This window comes from Camelus dromedarius, chromosome 34 (genome assembly GCF_036321535.1).
Source record: "Camelus dromedarius isolate mCamDro1 chromosome 34, mCamDro1.pat, whole genome shotgun sequence".
In the NCBI taxonomy this organism is placed as follows: domain Eukaryota; kingdom Metazoa; phylum Chordata; class Mammalia; order Artiodactyla; family Camelidae; genus Camelus; species Camelus dromedarius.
Window position 1 is genome coordinate 11,548,822 of NC_087469.1, and position 9,049 is coordinate 11,557,870.

A 9,049-nucleotide genomic window follows, 5' to 3' on the forward strand; every position below is an offset into this window, starting at 1 on the left:
TACCTGCCTTATGTATCTCTTTTATCTGGCTGTTTATTTGTATCCTTTAATACCCTTTTTAATAAACTGGTCATCTAGCAGTAAACTGTTTTTCTGAGTTCTGCAAGCTGTTCTAACAAACTAAACAAACCAGAGGAGGTGGTCATGGGAACCTCCAATATATACCAGTCCATCAGAAGCACAGGTGACAACCGGGACATATAATAGTGTCTGAAGAGATGGGGGATGGTCTTGTGAAATGAGCCCTTAACCCGTGGGATCTAATGCCCTCTCCAGGTGGATAGTTCAGAACTAAATTGAACTGTAGGACACCCAGTTGGTATCACAGAATTGCTTGGTGTGGGAAAACCACCCCAGACTTTTGGCGAGCAGAAATGTGGTAGCAGGGGTGGGTAGAGGAGGAAGACAGAGCTTTCTCTTTGCAAGAGCCAACAAGTGCCCCTTGACGCTTAAGGTAGTTTTAGCTTCTATGGCTTGTGTCCAAAGGGTCCCGACTAACACAAGGGGAGAGGGACAGCGGGAGGAGAAAGTATTGGGTTTATTCTAATTTGCTCCCGTGTGCTACTGTCTTAGTTCGGGTGTCTATAACAGCATACTGCAGACTGAGGGGCTTACATACAACACATCTTAGTTCTCCCAGTTCTGGAGGCTGGAAGTCCAAGCTCAAGTCACCAGCAGATTCAGTGTCTGGTGAGAGCCGGCTTCCTGGCTCAAGGACGCTACCTTCCAGCTGTGTCTTCACGTGGTGGAAGGGGCCAGAGCACTCTCTGAGGCCCTTTTATAAAGGAACTAATCTGATCATGAGGGTTTCAGGTTCATGACATATCACCTCCTAAAGGCCTCACCCCCTAATGCCATTACACCGGGGAATCAGGACTTCCTATATGAATTTGGACACAAACATTCAGTGTGTAGCCACTATCTACAAAGGGTAGGACCTTTATGCTTAAGCTTTCAGTGGGTGTCCCTCCTGAACTTGCCCTTGAACCTCACTTTCTCTCTAATTTTTATTCCTCTTGCCTCTTTAATGCCTTTCTCTTCCTCCTTCCCCATCCAATCCCCTTTCCTCCTGGAATCCACTACCTTCCCCAGAGAAGTAGTTAAATTTCAGTCCTCCTAAGCCTTTTCCTTGTAGGTAGTAAATTTCACACCCTCAGTTTCATGGCTGTCGTTGGTTTTACTTGTACACTTGGCAGGGCTGCTCTGTGGGGACGGGAAGAGGGAAGGTTCTGAATTTAGGGCTCCCTAAGGAACCTTTCCCCAGGAAAGGAAGCAGTTGAGCATCAGTCCTGAGGATCAGGAGAGGGGGCAGGAAGCCAATATTCCACACTGGGCTATGGGTGCCTTCCTTCTGGAGCATCTGAAAAACAAGACAGAGAGGTGAAGTAACTTTTCAAAAGCCACACAGCTATTAGGTGTGGATTTAAATCTCTAACTTTAAAGTCTGTGCTCTAAATTACTGTACTATACCTATATCAGACACAGACATGAATTCAAGAACTGACTCAGGATAAAAACCTTTATCTGGTCTAAAGAAGAAATTCATATTCCCCGATTATCATAAATTTGACACTGTGAGATCAATAATCCTGGCCTCATTTTATTAAGAAAGCGTTTATCCCTTCACTATGCTGAGTTAACATCTTAATTTAATGGACAAAAATCCCAGAATAAATAGACATTAACAGCTCTGGTCCCAGACCACCCCTTCCTAACTATGTGTTCTCTTGCTGGAGCAGGTAAAGCTGAGGGGCTAGACTGGGAAGAAAAATGTCAGTTTCTCTAAAGATATCTAAGATCTCATTCAGGAGTGTGAGGAATAAAATATTCAAGAAAACTGCCCTAAAATCGCGTTTGTTCCTAAGCTGACCCGATGCTTGAAAATCGGAACTTAAAACAACCCTACATGAGCTCAGGAAGGTTTTTGACTCCAAGAGAAATTTCAGGATGAAGTTAGAAGGTTCCTTCCTATTTAAGCCTAGAGGGTATCCGAAAGTAGTTTGAGAAGAGGCTGAGAATAATTAAAAGGCAGAAAGAAAGAAATCAAAGTATACCTAGATATTTACACTTAAATATTATTTATGTATTAATTGACGCCATATAAACCCCGAGCTGTGTGCCAGGTACTGTTCTAAGTACTTTAAAAATATTCACTCATTTCACCTTCAAAACAACTTGATGAGATTATTTACTTTAAAGTTAGTGTGTCATTATTTTCACAATATTTTACTAATGGTAATAATTATAATAGCTAGCATTTTTGAGTACCCCTACCTTATACACATAATTTCATTTAACCTTCACAACAGTCATAAGAAGTAGGTATAATTATTATGACTATTTTACAGATGAAAAAAACAAGACAGAGAGGTTAAGTAACTTTCCAAAAGCCACACAGCTAATGGGTGGTGGATTTAAATCCCTAACTTTAAAGTCTGTGCTCTAAATTTCTGTACTATTCCTATTAATACTTAGTTACTCTTAATATTTTACTGTTTTCATATAGTCTTAGTTTCATATTCTCACATAATTAAGTTTAAAAAAGCAAGCATAGGGTCAGGGGGAGGGTATAGCTCAGTGGCAGAGCATGTGCTTAGCATGCATGAGGTCCTGGGTTCAATCCTCAGTACCTCCATCAAAAAATTAAGATTAAAATTTAGAAAGAAGATTTCAAAAAGCAAGCATATCTAATACTAATACATATTTAGCAAGATTATTACCAAGTACTCTCATCCACCTGAAGGCAGCTTATTCAAATTGGAGGCAGAGAACACATAGTAAAATTAAGAGCCTTTGAAAGTTCTCTTTGCAACAATCCAAACTAATAAGTTAGAGGATAAAATCATAGTCAGTATATAAATTTGCCTTGGGGACAGTTATTCTGATCTTAATTTCCATGTGATCAGTTTGACACCTGTTGATTTAAATATCAGGTTGATTGAGCATCAGAAGAGTTCTGAGATGGCACACTCAATCCCATATTTTAAGGCGGGTTTAATAAAGTTATGATTTACAGACTGTGGAAAATCTGCAAGGAACAGGGCAGTATTCTGGGCTAATAACAATGGGGAAACTGTTACCTCCCCTAAGCTTGAAGGACAAGAATTGGATCCTGGAACCCAGAGAGGGGAGCTGTATGGAAGAGGGCTGTCCGGCAGGAGCTGAGCCTCCAGTGCAGGGACCCGGCTCACCCACTGCTACTCAAAGGGTAGGAAGCTGTGGGCATAACTACGCGACCCCCTTTCTTTGCCACACTGTGACCTCCTGCCAGTGCTTCCGACTGGCCAAAGATACTGAGAGCCAGAGGGTCAGGGATTCTGTTGACATGGTCCACCCTGCCAGCCTCTGGGAGCACAGAGCAGGGTGAGTAGGGATGGAGACGATCCTAAAGGCAAATGGACAATCTCTAGGAAGTTGATAATGGCCCAAGTCAGTACATGTGCTTTGACAAAACTGAATTTCCAAGATGCCAAATTAAGAAACCAGCTCCTGGGTCTAGGGAGTCTCCATCAGGTGTGGATCCATGTACAAGCCTCAGTGATTGGTCGGTCTAACCATTATCATCCTCTCTCAGTCTCTCTCTCCATCATTTGAATCTGTAAAGGCCTCTGACCCGGATTGGACCAGCCCCCAGCCTTGGTGCCCTTGGGCTCTTCCTAACCAGTGGTCACAATGAAGTGCAGGGCGCTGCTCAAATGTGAGCTCAGCATCCACACTCTGATCTGACCCCTGAGGTGGCCACGCTTGTTGTTCTTGCCAAAGGCTTCCTCGGGAAATTTCACAATCCTGTCTGCTCAACAGATATCTGCCCTGAGGTAAGGTTGGAAAGGTTACAAACTTAAGCAACAGCCAGAAAACCCGGCTCCTGTTTCCAGACTTGTGCAAAGCACACGTGGTCGTTGCGTAGACAACGGGAAGAGAGGCTGGAGCTGGCGTGTTTACCCAAGCTGTCAGGTGAGGGAGCGTGTCAACGCGTCGGCCCAGCTCAGTTTCCTTTCTTCATCCTTCCTTAGAAACCACCTGAGGCAAGTATTACACACAAACAGCTCGTCCTTTTTCCCTTTAATGGTACGTGGTCTCATATGACTCACCCCGACCAGAATGTCTCACGCTGATGCCTTGCTCAGCTTTGCTCTCCCGGGCAATACTCTATGCATCAGTTCTTCCTCTCTGCTCCAGTCTCTATAAAAATGCACAGTGGATCCTTAAACAACACGGGCTTGAACTGTATGGATCCACTTAAATGCAGATTTCTTTTTTTTTCCAATAGCAAATACTGTTGCTGTTGGTAGAATCCACAGATGAAAAATTCGGGATACAGAGGAACCGTGGATCTGGAGAGAAGACCATAAATTATAAGAGAATCTTCAATTGTGTGGAGGGTCAGTGCCCCCAACTCCGATGTTGTTCAAGGGTCAACTGTACTCATTCCAAGTCTCACTTCTAACATTGGGTTGAAAAACATGGGAAGAGCTTAAAAGAAAACGCTAACCAACTACGTGTTGCTAAGTCAGCGGTGACATTCTCAGTATGGGCTCTGCCCTGCACTGAATTTTGGGTGGTAGCTTTAACACCTCCCACTCACCAGCTCAGTGGTCGGACACATCTTAGGTCACAACTCTGAGGATGTGGTGAGGCTCTTGAGCAAGGAGGACCCATATCCTGGGTTTTCATAGCACATTTTTTGAAAGCAAAGATTTCGCTATCATACAGTCACATGTTCTAAAGAGAAGAAAGAGGAGAACATGGACAAGTGAGTCCCTAGTAGGTGCTGAATATATTTGACATGGTTTTTGTTTATTTATACCAAGTAACCAAGGTGGGAAGACAACTGCAAAAATGTCAGCATAACATTGCTGTGGTTTCCTGCTCCTGGTTCTTATGTCCACTAGATCAGCTCCCTGCATTTCCCACAGCTGGACCACAGCTTCATGTTACGATAGACCCCCGTGGTCTACGGTGCTCCCACCTTAATGAGAATAAATCCATTTCTCAGTCTCTTTAATGAACGTTTGCTTCTTGACTCATCATGCCCCCTCATCAGTCTCCTTTCATATGGTTCTAGATGATACTGCTACAGAAACCAGACAAAACCCAGACAAACAGGCTATAGACAAAGAACATTTAAAGTTCTTTCTTTCTGCAGCGTCTCCTGCATCCTCCTGCCTCCACTGAAATTAAAAGTATAGCGGAGCCTTAAGCTCTTCTACTGAAGGAAGAGTAGGGAGGACTCACCGGCATACAAAGAAGGGCTCCCTGGCTGAAGACCTTGGAGACACTGGAATAGGTTGTTGATGAAGACTGAAGACTCCCCTTCCCAGATAACCTAAAAATAACAGGAAAGGAGATTGTTGGCTTGGGCAGGTTGAGGACCCTGGAACCAAGAGACAGGACAGAATGATTTTGGCAATTCTTTCCCCAGGACACAGGAGAGCCTCGTGATTAAGAGCATGGTCTTTGGAGTCAAAAAGACCTGGAAACGAGACCCAGTTGTGTCACTTATGAGCAGTGACATCTTGGGCGCACTACTTAACCTCTCCACAGAGAGTTATAATGAGGATTAAATAAGATTAATGGATACAAAGCGTTTAGCATAGAATCTGGCACCAGAGAAAGTTCTCCATAAATATTAGCTTTGGCATTCCGTCTTGAGATTTACTCATCCTTTTCTTTCAGACCCCAACGCCCGTGGCACCCATGCAGACCCAAAGCTGCAAGTGTCCAACTCTACACACGTTTGACAGTTCCAGACTGCCCTTATCAGTCAGCGAACATGTAGCTTCCGATCTAACTTTAAGTGATGTAGTTCCTGGCCACATTCTTTCATTCGTCTACCTCATATAGAACCTCATGGAGGTGCTACCGCTCATGGCTTAACTGCTTCTCTTCATTCTCCAAGTCTAGAACCACACATTCAAAGAGCTAGAGTCTATGAGCTGGGGGAACCGTGGCATCGTTTAACCGGGGGTAAATGCTACGCTACAGATAAACCTAGGGCGGGCACAGGACTCGGACTTCGGGGAATGCTGTTTACTGGGAAGTCTTACTGGCATGGTGACTTCCGATAAAATCTTCAAGGAGGGGCGAAAGTTGATGAGAAATGGGGGTGGGGAGGATGTTTAACAAAGGAAATGTGTAAACACCACATGTCCTAAGATAGAGGAACATAGAGTGGCTCAGGGCTTGGGTGTCAGGAGGGAAGTAAAGATAAGGCTAGGTAGGGAAAGAGTTTCAGAAAAGAAAACTTTTTGAAATGCTTTAATGTTTTTGGCAACATAACTTTTCTAATCGATATTGAGTGTTCCAAAATAGAAGATGAACGCGGGTACTGCCTTTTCCAGAATATATGATTAGTGCATTATCATGTGTAGCAAAGACTTAAAAATTCGAGTTTATTATTATTATTTTTAACGATTTTATCTGAATCCTCCACGATATCTCTGACAAGCATTTAGTCTCGCCTGGATACTTCCAATGCCAAGGAGCATACTACTAGGAGAGGCGACTCATTTCATCCTTTTATTTATTTAAATTCATTTAAAATTGAAGCATAATTACGTACAGTAAAATGCACAGCCCTGAAGTGTACAATTTGATGAGTCTTGACAAATACACCCGTGTGTATCCAGTGGCTTAATCAGAATGCAGAGAATTGCCACAACAGAAAAGCCCCCCCCCAATGCCCCTTTCTAGTTAACCTCCCTCCCTCCATCCTCCCACAGGCCACGACGGTTCTGATTCCTATTCCCATAAATCAATTCTGTCTGTTTTGGGCCTTCACATAAATGGGGTCATTCGATGTATGTACGCTGTGTCTGGCTCTTTTCCCATAATGTAATATTTTTGAAACTCATCTATGTTGCGGAATATATTAATAATGTATTCCTTTTTATCACCAGGCAATATCCCACTGTACGAATATATCTCAATGTGTGTATCTACTCTCCTATTGATGAATATTGGCATTGTTTCCAAGGTCTGGCTGTTAGAAATAAAAACACAATGAACATTCTTATACACTTTATTTTTTTTTGTAAATGTTTGGTTTCATTTCTTTTGGAATTCCTGGATCACAAGATAGGTGGATGTTTATAAGGAAATTCCAGTTTTCCAAAGTGGCTGTACCATTTTATCCTTTCACCATCAATGTGTAAGAGATCTATTTGCTTCACAGCCTCTCCAATATTTGGTATTGTTAGAATTTAAAAATTTTAAGCCTTCCAGCGGGTGTGTAGCGGAATCCCATGGTGGTTTGAAGTTGCATTTCCCTGTTGACCAACAATGCTGAGCATCTTCTTATGTGCTTGTTGCCCACAGACACATTCTCTTCTGCAAAGTGTTTGTCCAGGTTCTTTACCCATTTAGAAATATTGTTTGTCTTTTTATTATTGATTTATAGGAATTCTTTGTATATTCTGTTTATGAGTTCTTTGTCAGAGACACATATTTCTCCCTGTCTGTGGCTTGCCTACTCATTTTATGAACAATGTTTTTTGAAAATTAGAAATTTTCATTTTAATAGAGTGCATCGAATCCATTTTTCCTGTTACTGGTGTGTGTGTGTCTGTGTGTGTGTGTGTGTCTGTGTGTGTGTGTGTGTCTGTGTGTCTGTGTGTCTGTGTGTGTGTGGTCTAAGAAACCTTCACCCTCCCCTGTCTTTGAATATATAGTCTCCCATGTTTTCTTCTAGAAAGTTTACAGTTTAGTTTTTACATTTAGGTCTATGATCCATTTCAAATTAATTTTTGTCTATGATGCGAAGTAGGTGCTGAGGTTCCCTGATTCCATATAAGTATCCAATTATTTGAGTACCACTTAAAAAACAATTTTTCACCGCTGAATTGCCTTTGTCAGAAATCATTTGGTTTTATATGTATGATTCTATTTCTAGACTCTCAGTTTTTTCCCATCTGTTTATTTATGTCAATGCCCCACTATATTAATATAGTTTTACAGAAAGTGTTGAAATCACATAGCATAAGTCCTTCAAATATGTTCTTTTTCAAGATTGCTTTCACTCTTCTAGGTCCTTTCCATTTCTATATAAAATTTACTATCAGCTCACCAATACATTTTACTTTTGAATAACTCGATTGTTAGAAGTTCTTTTTAAGTTTGAACTTCTCTCTCTGGCTCTCCTGTAATGTCTGAGTTCTGCTCTATACAGTGATATGAATGCAGCTACTTCCTCTTTCACAGAGCAGGCAGCATGGCGCTGGGGAGAAAGCCTCCCCTTTGGAGCCAGACATCCAGGGATTTGAATCTTGACCCTGGTTGTGTGTCTTCTGCAAGTAACTCAACGTCTCTGATCTTCAGCATCTTTGTCAGTGAAATGAAAATAATTCCACTGTATAGGATTGCTTTGAGAATTTGAAAAAATATATAAAGCGCTCAGCCCAGTTCAGGTCTTGGCGCATAATAGACACTTAAAGGAAAATCTAAAGGTAGTGATGATTATTATCAATGTTTAAAGATGGTGACTGAGCTGTTCTCCCTGCCAAATCGCCTCTATGTTAGGTTAAATATCCCTAGGTCTTCAACATTTTCATAAAATACTGGTTCCAGACATTGCTCTGACAAGTTATATTTGAAATATTTAAAAATCAGCAAAACAAGGGCACGGACTAATCAGAACGGGCACAAATCATTGGGCAGAATCAGGGTCTGGGAGGCCCCTGTGGACCAGGCATTAATTAATCTTCTAGTTACAAGATCCTAGGGGAGGTCGATGGTGACCTGGGGGAGGGGCTGGGTGACTGGGACTGTTTTTTTTGAGGGGTGGGTGCTCAGGGAGTAGCACAGTGACTATTTGACAATGAACATGCAAATATTTTGATGTTTTTAGAACCAGGGCACGAGTTCTGGAGCTTGCCGGCTGCTTTTCAGCCACATTCTCTCCACTACTTCTCTCTAATTTTGAAAGTGACCGTTGGTTGTTCCCCAGCATTATTTCCCCCTTGAGAACAGAACCCCTGACTTGTAAGTGGGCACACGGAAGATGCTCAGAATAGCACCTCTACCTCCCGCATCCCTTGCAGGGATGGTATCT

The 9,049-nt window shown here is 42.2% G+C and overlaps 1 long non-coding RNA gene across 1 annotated transcript; it reads right to left on the reverse strand.

Annotated features, from left to right (window-relative positions):
• Positions 1–1,169: 1,169 nt before the first annotated feature.
• LOC135319923 (uncharacterized) lies at positions 1,170–5,952 on the reverse strand. Its single transcript, XR_010378999.1, has 4 exons — positions 5,836–5,952; positions 5,236–5,326; positions 4,092–4,334; positions 1,170–1,360 (listed from the first exon to the last, which is right to left on the reverse strand). It is a non-coding gene; the product is annotated as an uncharacterized LOC135319923 (long non-coding RNA).
• Between the last annotated feature and the right edge of the window lie 3,097 nt (positions 5,953–9,049).